The sequence below is a fragment of the Ambystoma mexicanum genome, chromosome 7q, assembly GCF_040938575.1.
Source record: "Ambystoma mexicanum isolate Mex_15411 chromosome 7q, UKY_AmexF1_1, whole genome shotgun sequence".
NCBI classification, from domain to species: domain Eukaryota; kingdom Metazoa; phylum Chordata; class Amphibia; order Caudata; family Ambystomatidae; genus Ambystoma; species Ambystoma mexicanum.
The window spans coordinates 423,026,968-423,039,393 of NC_090941.1; positions in this window are offsets into that span (position 1 = coordinate 423,026,968).

The following is a 12,426-nucleotide window of genomic DNA, read 5'->3' on the forward strand; positions in this document are numbered from 1 at the left end:
TTGTAGATAGTTGAAAATATTTGAGCTTCATTTTTAAACAACATCATAACATTGTCAAGGCCCAAAGATATCTGCAGCCGAGGTTTGACCCTTTTTGGCACAAATGTACAAAAATTGCTAATAAATATGGAAACATGTCTTTGAAGACTTTGCTTACATTTTATAGATGACAAATTGTCACTAGCCTATTATATGGTGCGAAACTAATTGTGTTTCCATTGATTCAGCAGAAATGGTGGGTAAACCCTGGCAGTGTACACTTAACAAGCCGAACAGGATCCTAGTTGCTATAATTTGACTCCATTCTCGCCAATCACTTGTCGATTGGAAATATTTGCTGTTTTATGAAAACATTGAAAATCCCCCTTCTGACTCTCTTTTTGTCCCTATGCTTAGGACCATAAACAATCATTCTTGTGCGGCCCTTGCAAATGGTTAGCTCATTGTAACAAAATTCTTTTTAGACTAAATACAACTGGATATGATCTCATTGTTAACCTGTCTGCAGTAAAAACAAAATATGGAATTCATATTGGATAATTCGACGAGATTTTATTATGAATTATACACTGTTCATTCATTCTCCTTTGTCAGAATAAGCCATTGATCACATTTCTCAGTATTTGTTGACGTTTCCTAATAAGAGTATTTCGTAATAGTTCTTTAAGACAGATTTAATTTTACTTGACCCACCAAATTGTGGCTGCTCAATTAAACACTCCTAGAATGATGCAATTATGTAGATTTTGTCATGAGCATCATTTCATTGCAATACTGCATCACTTGTTCATAGAATGTCCCAATTTACATAGTATATTTGATCAATTATCACATAATACTTATTTTATATATTTGCTAAGTGTTTTGAAACACCTATTACATGGCAGCAATCAGATATTATTAGCCAGTTGGAATCATACTATTCTTTATTTATGAATTAATGTGCTAATGTCTTGTTATTTGTTTTTATTCTGCATAGTGTTCATTAATGTCTTTGTACTCTGGACTGTTGTTAATGTTTCTTGCTTGCAAAAGATTATTTTGTAAACCATGCCTCAATAAAATCAAAACGTGCTTGGTGCGGTGCATTAATACACTTGCCAACAACAAAGATAACTTGCATGCTCACATAATACTTACATAATATTTTTGAAGACACAATTCTCATTATTGCAGCACACTATCCCTTTAATGTCTCAAGGTCCCATTGGTGGGAAGTTCTCTTGTAAGTTATCTAAAATATATCTAGTATTTTATAATGTGTCAACATTCAAAGAATCACATTCTGTATCTTTCAATGATGTGATCACATTAATTAGGATATGCAGCCTTTTTTAAAATTGTAAATGTTATGACCTGCATTTACAAAGTTGTCTTTCAGTCTTATATGATTTATGATATCCATTACAGTCCTCACCGGCCGTTTAAAGCAGATAGCAGTGTCTTCTGCTGCTTTAGATATTGTCTCAATATGTTTTTTTTTGTGTAATCCTGCTTGGATGATTTACCTTTGAAACACGTTTTAGAGTCACTGAAGGACCATGTTCTAACCATTTCACTGATGTTTTGGCTACTAATAATTGTACTGCACTACCTATGAGGTTCAAACATAAACAAAACAAATGCGCATTAATGGTCTAATTTTCGTTTCTTTACTTTTCAGATACACCCTAAAAATTCTAATTTAAAAGGTCAACCGGGCACATTTACCATCCCACCCAATACCACTGATCTTAGCAAATGGGTATTGCCACTACTTCCAATGAGACCATTAAGCCCTTCCTCAAAAATCCAGTTGTGTTCAAGGCAAATTAACCTTGGTCCCATTTGGACTTTGACAAATGTACTGAACACATATATACACATAAATACTCCGAAATATCCTACCTTCTCCACAGTCTCCATCAGTGCTCCATTCCTAGCAGAATAAGCAAAGGACGTTCACCTGCCAAGACAATTCACTGTAGCCTGAACAAAAAAAACAGTATCCCCATGCCAGAGAACTACCATATGTATCTCGCACACCGAACAAATAGTGGCACTAATCCAGCTTTACTACATACTCACTTCCTATTTCCACAGAGTCAGTTGCATTAATGCTGACTACACATTCTACTGAGGCTGTGTCAGGACTTTGGCCCTGCCATGGCCCATTTGCACATACATCCCAAAGAACTACCTTTCCCAGTGAATTGCATTTTGTGATCATTTAAAAAGTAAATGTTTTCAGTTTTTTTAATTTAGTTCAATAATGAACTTTTACAAAACATTGGTCAAATTACATTCATAATAGACAATAGAACATGTATCATACATACACCAAAAGAAACTTAATTCATACACATGTCGATATGTCAGGCAAACTTATGAAAAACATATATACAGTTTTCACTTTAGCTCATTCTTCCAAAGATTTCATAAAATCATAAAATACATCACTTTCTACGATAGAATAAGAACTACGTGTGTAATCTCTTTCTGCTCTACCATTTTATGCCAAGTAAGTAAACCTTTGGGACCATCGAGATACATCTTCACATGACACCATACTCTGTACAAGGCAATGTGTGTAGACCCATTTTCCGTATTTAAACAGTACAACCAAAATTCAGGAGTTTGTATTGACTCATAATCGTGTGTCTGGTGGCCTAGACGAGTCATATAGGTATGGTCTAATTTAGAGCATTCTGTGAGAAGATGTCTCACCGTTTCCAATACATTTAAGGATCTTGCATACTCTACAGAATCTCCCTTCCTGCAGGATTTTCCATTGGGCTCTGCAAATAGCTTTTGCAGGGAGCTGGTAGCTGCGCATTAACAATCTAAACCATCGTTCAGGGCAGCTTAGTAGGTATCCTTGTGGTTTCATGTACTTATAGGTAACCTGCTCAACTTGCCAATGAACATGAGGTTTCTGCAAATGTTCATCTTTGTTGGCCCAATCCCATTTCTCCAGGAGACAGGAAAAAGTCCCTTTTAATGTCAGGAAGTTCTCACATCGCTTAAAATCTGGTTTCCAGTCAAGCTTACAAAATGCATCTTTCACCAGCCTCATAAACCCATTGTTTATTCAGGGTATGTGGTCAAGGTAATAGTTAGCACCTAACATTGTCAACAAGGGGTAAGTCGAGAGGGTTTTAGATTTTAAAAATAATTCCCCTCTTCGTTTGAGTACCAGGGATTTTAACGACAGCAAGCCCAATTCTAGCCGTACGTACTCGACAGATGTAGAAGGTGGTAGCCCTAATATACAGTGCCAAAAGAAGCCTCCACGTACTTGTCGCCACTGTAGGTCATGGAGCTCCAGTGCTTCCAACCTATACAACATTACTGGACAAAACCACTATTTGTAAAGGACAAGGATCCCACCCACTGAAAACGCTGCAAAGTGCAAATGGACGTACCATGACATTAACGTCTTTGCCTCTGCGAGATTGTCACAACCTTTAATCAAGCCTACTGCTTACTTTCACTAGGTCAAAACCTTCAACCTTGCCCCAACATCTGAATGTTGCAAAGGCAAGGTTTATGGCTCAACTAACACACATATTCCCAAAAGCCAAGTGTTCTCCCTGGTTTGTATCTGTTGACACCACCTGCTATGATTAGGGTTACATATTCTCTGGCTTGGCAGCAGGAATTGAATGACCCTGTGATGGGTTCTATTTTTTGCAAAAGTGATGATATGGTTGCAGTTCAATATACATTCAAATATTCACAAATTCCTCAGTGATGGTTCCTAAATCAACCATAACTCAGCCACTGCCATTGTAAATTAACCAACCGACTCCCTGATCATGACATCTCTCATGGTGTGTGAAATGGGGAGCCAGGCCTTGAAAATAATTGTTACCATTTATTTGAGCATTTTTCATGGTTGACTCTCACATGTAGATTTCTGTGACCTTAACCAACTTGGGGAAGTGCTATTTTTCTGCAGCATTTTGCTCTTAGCATTTTCCTTTTTTGTTATTCTCCTTGTATTTCCTATCTGTTTATTTGCTTGCTTTTTTGTTGATTTTAATTGTATCTTAACAAACATTCATTGGAAAGTGTGTCTAAAGAGACAAATTGCACAGACGAAAATCCACAGAAGCTTCGTGTTGGAACTCACTGGCAAGCCTTGTACCCAACCACTAGTGATGGACATGTCACCAACATAAATGAAAATGAAGCCATGCTCCAGTTTGCCCTCAATTGCCAATGGGAGGACAGTGTGTATAAGAACCTTCAGGAGATGGAAGAAGCAGGGGGAAACCCATAGCTCCAGTAGAATGCCATGGGCAGGCTGGCAGCAATGTGGTATGGGCTGAACCCTTCAACCCTGAGAAAATTGAGCACACTCAAGCCATTTTACATGTAGGGTGACAACCCCAGAAATCTCAGCCTGTAATGTGTTAGGACTGATTCCTCTTTACTGTACCTATGCTTCTATTTCTATGGACCACCCAACCTTTTTGCTTTTATTTTTGTATCAGAGCAGTGCTTTTTACAATGCAGTGAAGCATTAAGCTTCACTACACTGGCTTTTGTTCACCTGATATGAGGAAACTGACATGTCCTTCAGGCTGTCAGTACTGGGAACCATTGTTTCCCTTAGTCTAGTTACGTTGTTACTACTTTTAGTAATTTATTACCACTTGTGGTCATTTATATTATTGTACAATGCATCTCACAATGCAGTACAATGTGGAACACTTTGTTTTGTGCTAGACTTACACTCAGAGGAGTTTTGGTTACTCTAGGTGTGCTAAATGGAGCAGCTGGCAGCACTGACTTTTTACCATTTTTTCGTGCATTTCGTGTTAGCCTTACCACATTAACTGCCTTTGGCTACTAACTGTGGCTAGCGGTCGAACCAGAGGAGTAAGAGTCAGAGGCAGGGGAAGACAGGGGAAGGAAGAGTAACGAGGCAACAACAGAAATCATAGCAATACATGTATCCAGCAGAGTACTCTCTCCTGCGGAGACGGCAACCCTACAAAAGGGCTTGAGTTTTGTACCTACTTATAGCACCAATTTGCTTGACACCAAAATAGAACTCTTTACATTTGTCAGGCAACTGAATCTCAAAGTGTTCTTTGATGAGATAGAGTATATGGAGGACAGTAATGAAGGAGGAAAAGAGGATGAGATGCAAGAATTTAAAGGAAAAAGCTAATTCAAGCCACCCATTAATGTTCCCTCAATTGAAATTTGTCACAAGCAAGTTCTTAAAAATGTGACCAAAATCAGCTATAAACGACCTAAACACAACAATTTTAAACCCCATGAGCTGATACTACTTAGGGATATTTACGGTGATGGTAACAGATGATCAACAAAGGGTCAGGGGATAGAGGACAGGCTTTCAAGGGTTTATGTCTTCTTGTTCAATTTTGTTGGTACAAGTTGTTGGTTCGTCACGTCTAACTGTCAGTTGGTTAAGTGTTTTTTGTGCTTCTGTTGGTTTATTTTTGCAATGCATAAGTAATTGACTTATTCGTGAAAATTGAAATCATAAGTGTACCAATAAAGGTTGAAGGCTAGTGCTGTAAGCATGTAGGTGTACACACGTGAGAAGAGAAGAAATATAGGAGCACTATGGGCTTAGACACAGCACTCTTGCATATTTGTAAGCACCTCCCCCTCTATAGCGACAACATGAAGAAATATCATGGGCAATTGTTAATGGAAGTAAAAGGGTAGGGGCCACCCTGGGTTTGGCCAGAAGAGTGGCCTTTTGATAAGTTAGCTAGACCACATAGAAACGTATTTAATGGCCAAATATAAAGGAAGTGTGTTGAAATTAGGTAATAAAGTACCCCTACTCCACACAAAGAAATCTATATCCACCTGCAGGGGAAAATTAGATATTTCTATAAAGGAGATAAGATTATACAACAGGTAATTTTACTGGACCCTTCAATCCAAAAAGAAAAATCCCTGATTGTCCGGCATACTAAGTCCGCAAAAAATAGACTGTAAGCTGTAATGTATCAAAAAATATATAATATAAATTTATTTAGTACAATATAAATGCAAAAATAAAAACATCAATAGACCCAAAAACATGGAACACAGTGGAACACATAACCTAATACCTAAACCTATCATCTAAAAGCTCCTAAAGTGATAACACAAACACAAAACACAAATAACTAAAACAATAAACATTCTACATGTGTTGTAAAAATGATTACCAACATGTTTCTGTTCTTCCAAAGCCTCAAACGAGTGAACATTCTTCAGGGGAAAACTTCTGTAAAATATGCTGTACACTGCTTCAACACTGTGTATAATGGGTCAATTTTCACATCTCAAAAATGGATGTACCTAAAATACAAAAAATGGGGGGAAATTCTTGAGGATAAGGTCAAAGGAATACTAAATATGTATACCCCCATGCAACTGTACACATTTCTGTAGCAGGAGGAACCAAAGGTAAGACCAAGCAAATAACATATACCTCACTTACAGTTCTAAAAATGAACCTAAAAATTACCTTCACTGTGTAATTTCTTCAATGGTGTGCTGGATTTGAAAGCTACACCCAATACACTAATCACTAGGTGCATCTAGTTGTTATAACGGGCGCATCAAGTTCGCCCCAATATTCAGTCAAGGATACTGCAGAAACAAAAACAACACACAACCCACTGTTAAAACGAGTGTAGGCTAGCTTTTATCTAAGGTGAAAACAAAGAAGGAACTTGTTCCCATCCATTACCTTCAGTCAAAAAGTGAAAGACTCCCAACAGAAAAATCAGAGGAGATCGCATGGAGTCCAAGACTCAAACAGTCACACACGACAGTATATCCAAAGGTTCGTGTCACCATCGCCTAAAATCACAAACAGCACCAATAAACGTATTTATTTAATGCCTACTAAAAATGGAGGATTACGAACAGGCTATAATAAATGGTCACAACACCTATGAGCCCTGTAAGCAGCAGTATGAACCACTGCTCACCACCTGTGTCATGGGACTGGGAAGCCAAAAACCACCTGTGTTCTAAAAAGTAAATATAAACGTAGTGATCTTATTTCCCATGTGCAGCACTTATTAGATGTCGAAGGCATTTGAGGGGGAGGGATGGCAACAAACATGTCAAAACACTCACGGCATCATGAATCCGACGTTATTTAGTGTTAACTGAAATGTTCGTAAAGAAATATGTAGTGTGACGCTGGTGAAACACACACAGTCCACTGCGTAAACAGGGCAACGGAAATCACACAAGTCACTTACCAAATAAAGCGGCAGAAGAATCAACCACACGTCTGTTCAATCAGACATGCCCGGCCAGTACCAAACGTGGAAGCGCGGCCGGCGATAAACATGGAAAACAGACTAGCCCATTAAAATAAGAGTCCCAGTCACAAACAAAGGACTAAAAAATATGTCTGCCATGAATGTATAGCAAAGGGAGCTAACAAAAGAGTAATAAATGTTATTATGAACAAGGGCATGCCCAGGTACTATCTGGAGGGTCAAAATCGATGGAACGAGCCCATGATACAGATTGAAGCAGCCTACAAAAACAAAATCATATGATAATATTAATGCTGCAGGCACAATTGAAATGTCTATGCTTGAGCTCTTCACATCAAAACATTTTACAGAAGAAAACGAATGACAAAAATAAAACAGTACCCCAGGTATAACAATGGAATATTAAATACCGGGAGGAGGGGGAGGGTACCGTCATATAAAGATGCGCAAACAAAAATCTTTTTGCAGAAATGTGGGTGGAGTACAAAAATTACAAAAGCCAAACGAATGAAAAATCAATGGTTTACATAGGCAAACAGAAGAAAGAGATCATTAGAAATCCACCAATAAGCATAAAGCAATTAGCACATGATTTTTGAAATGGACTCGACAAAAGGAATACTCAAATCAAATTGACACAATGCCAATCAATTACCTCATTCAAACCTACTTTGTGGCTCTGTAGTTTAAAGACACCATTAATCTTTTTCAATATAAACCATGAAAAATCTGTGTGTGAATGTTCTTTCTCCAAAAAATGCTTAATCAATGGAGCTGTAGTTATTTTATTCTTAATGCAACTACAATGTTCAATCATTCGTACTCGGCACATTCTATTTGTTTTGCCTATATATTGTAAACCACAAGGACACATGATCAAATATATGACATTCTGGTTATTACAATTTGTCATTTCATTGAAATTCCATACCAAATCTGGTAGAATTCTAAGAGTCCTTTTTCCGCTGTCTCTGCACACATACTGCATTTCCCACATGGAAAGTGACCCTTAACATCTGGTAAACCCCACAATGTGGTTTGTCGTACTTGTTTCACCTGAGTATCAGTTATATCATTGCGGACTAGCATATTACTTAAACTCTGGCTCTTCTTAAAAGCAACCATTGGTGGTAGCACTTTTTTGCCATGATACGTTTTCTTCCAAGCTTTGTTAATAATCGTTTTGATTTTGTAAGACGGATTGGAATACGTGTTTACAAACACAGTCCCAATCTCTCCAGCTTCTTTCTGAGTTTTTTCTCGCAAAGCTTCCCGATTATTATTATAGGCCCTCTTGGAAGCCGTTCTGATCACAAGTGGGGGAAACCCCTTGGTCAAAAGTTTCTGAGTCAAGATATTAGCATTCTTGCAGTAATCTTCCTTGTAACTACTATTCCTCTTTAACCTGAGAAACTGCGCAAAGGGCAGATTCATTTTCATGTGTTTAGCATGATGACTGTTAAAGTTAAGGAGGGCATATTTGTCAGTAGTCTTACTGTAAGGTCTGACTTTCAGAGACCCCATAGAATGAAAGATGGTAATGTCCAGAAAATTGATTTCGCTTTCACTAATACATCTAGTGAATTTCAAAAACTGGTTTAGTAAATTCAACCAGTCTACAAAACTGTTGGCCTCTTCCAAGGACCCGTCCCATACAATGATAACATTGTCAATATACCAAAGCCACTTCCTCAATTGATTGATTGGTGGCCTGATATATGACAGATTTTTCAAAGAACTCCACGTATAGGTTGGCCAGGTTCAGGGCCATGGCTGCATCCATAGCGGTCCCCTCAGTTTGTTGGAAATACTTTCCTTGAAACTGATTTTTTTTTCCGAGTAAGTGCAAATTCAGTGCACCACAGAATTAAACTGTTACTTACTGGATGCCCATCTTGTCTGCCCAAAAACATTTCCTCTACGACCTCCAACGTGGCTTTTTGGGGATCATAGTGTAAAGTGACTGGATGTCCAGACTAATAAGTAAGGATTGGCCGTGTACAAATGGTAGATTTTCTATCTTCACAATAGCACCTGTCGTGTCTCTGAGGTAACTCTGCATCTCGGATACAAAAGGTCTTAAATGAAAATTGACAAATTTGGACAATTGTTCCAGAATAGAGTTAACCCCAGACACAATAGGACGACCTGGGGGGTGCACCAGATCCTTGTGTATTTTTGGTAAAATGTAAAATACCGGTACTCTCCCATTTTCCCTGGTGAGATATTCATATTCCTGTCTGCTAATCATTTTTAATTCAAAAGCACTTTGAACTTTCTCTTTTATGGCCTCCATGAGTGCCTTTGATGGATCTTCTGTGAGACGTAGATAACAAGTTTCATCAGCTAACAGTCTGTCACATTCAGCAATATAGTCGCACCGATTCATCAAAACAATTGCCCCACCTTTATCAGCTTGTCTGATCACTAAAGATCTCTCTTTTGCCAATTTCATAGTAAGAGATCTTTGGGTACTGTTAAAGTTAGAATTGATGGACCTCTCCTGGCTTTCCAATTTTTTTACCTCCGTCAGAACCTGGCGTTCGAACACCAAAGACTCCGGTGAAAATGAGTAGTAAGGAGCATTAAAATGTGAGGGATTACGAAGACCACTAAAATTATTACTGGTGTATTCCTGCTCTTCACTAAAGTATTCATTAAGATGAATTTTTTGCATGAACGCCTGGAATTCAATTCTAAATTCAAAAGGATCATGCAATTTAGTAGTAACAAAATTCAAACCCTTGTTTCAAAATGGCCTCTTCTTCCTTACTCAGAATGTAGCTAGACAAATTAATCACCACTGATTCCTGGAACGACTCCTCGTTCTGATTTGACTGTCCCAATCCCCTCGGTTATTAGCCTGTTCGTAATCCTCCATTTTTACTGGGCATTAAATAAATACGTTTATTGGTGCTGTTTGTGATTTTAGGCGATGGTGACACAAACCTTTGGATATCCTGTCGTGTGTGACTGTTGAATCTTGGACTCCATGCGATCTCCTATGATTTTTCTGTTGGGAGTCTTTCTCTTTTTGACTGAAGGTAATGGATGGGAACAAGTTCCTTCTTTGTTTTCACCTTAGATAAAAGCTAGCCTCTACTCTATTAACAGCGGGTTGTGTGTTGTTTTAGTCTCTGCAGTATCCCTGACTGAATATTGGGGCGAACTTGATGCGCCTGTTATAACAAGTAGATGCACCTAGTAATTGGTGTATTGGGTGTAGCTTTAACTGCCAGCACACCATTGAAGAAATTACACAGTCAAGGTCATTTTTAGGTTCATTTTTAGAACTGTAAGTGAGGTAGATGTTATTTGCTTGGTCTTACCTTTGGTTCCTCCTGCTACAGAAATGTGTACTGTAGCATGGGGGTATACATATTTAGTATTCCTTTGACCTTATCCTCAATACATTTTCCCCATTTTTTGTATTTTAGGTACATCCATTTTTGAGATGTGAAAATTATACACAGTGTTGAAGCAGTCTACAGCATATTTTACAGAGGTTTTCCCCTGAAGAATGTTCAGCCGTTTGAGGCTTTGGAAGAACAGAAACATGTTGGGAATCATTTTTACAACACATGTAGAATGTTTATTGTTTTAGTTATTTGTCTTTTGTGTTTGTGTTATCACTTTAGGAGCTTTTAGACGATAGGTTTAGGTATTAGGGTATTTGTTCCACTGTGTTCCATGTTTTTGGGTCTATTGATGTTTTTCAAATATAAAGTAAAGCAGCTTAAAAACAGATGCAAAGTATTAGATTTGTGGAGGATGTTTGAGGAAATGCCCACCGCAAGTAACAAAGCCAAAGAACCAGAGATCCCAGAGGCGCTAAAAGACGAGGGAACAGAAAATGTCAAGGGAGGGGTAGAACTGAAAAAATTGTACCCACTTCTCACTAGACCCACTGAAGGGTATTGCAACCCTTTGTATCTACCACAACCAAGTGATCCGACCACCCCTGAGGCTGCGCCACCACCCCCATATGTCCCAGACAACCCCACAGGCACACCAGATCTAGAAGTATTAATGACAAACACTCTGGCCGAGTTAGCACGATTTCAGACATTTTGCGAAACAGCATTGCCAACTCCAGGGCAGCCACAGCTGGCGCTTCTGTTACAAAGCTACACTGCACTGCCAGAAGATGAGTGGAAATCTGGAGATTTCCTATTCTGAATAGACAGCACAACAATCAGGAAGGTCTGGGTGGAACGAGAGGGGGAGACAATGAGTGTGGGGTATGACACAGTAGCATAAGACGGAGAAGAGGAATGTTGGAGCGATTTTGATGAGTTAGAAGAAGGAGCAGCAGGAGGAACACTACAGATTAAAAGGGCAACTCCACATGTGACAGAGACAGGAGAAGAGGGGTGGGAAGGAAGACTTCGGAATAGGTTGGGGCGGATGACAATAGCAAAAAGGAAAGGAGTACAGGTAAGTAAAGGGAAAGTGAGATAAAAACTACAAATGCCCCTCATCCACAAAGGTGCAGGGCATCCCCATTACGTCCCTTGGGCATTGATGGCCAAAACCAACTGACTAAAAGCTCTCCCTTCACTTTCAGGAGGGGCGTGAAAATGGATATATGCTGTTGAGAAAAATACAGCTGGGTCGACCTAGCAATTGGGGATATTAAAAGCCTCTTGGTATCGGCAGTGGGTGAACAAGCGGATGGGGAGTGGGTGTAGGCGGGGTTTCCGGCAGTCACGATGGGCAATGACCGACATGACAGAGCATTGTTCAATAATGTAACGACTCAGGTATGGGACGCACTGTGAAGGACCTTCACTGACACCCCAGATTTACACTCAGTTATGCAATGCACTATGGGTGACACGGAGGAGGCTCCGTAGTGCATTCTTTGGATGCAGAATATGTGGAGGGCGGAGATGGGTACAATGTGGAACCAATCCACATCCCTGTTCTACTTCATTATCAAAAAAGGCCTCCCAAAGGAGGTACAGAAGGCCCTTGATACAATTGCTGGGATAGAAGCCAAGAGTTGGCCAGAAGTTCTGAGTATCATAATACACCACTGTTGAAGGATCAACGAGAGAAAAAGAAATAGCACAAAGCAGATTAGCAGACAAAGCCAAACTGGTACAGAGCAAGTTAGTGAAGGTCACAGTATTAACTGTAGGACCTCCCCAAGAACTGCAGGGAGAAG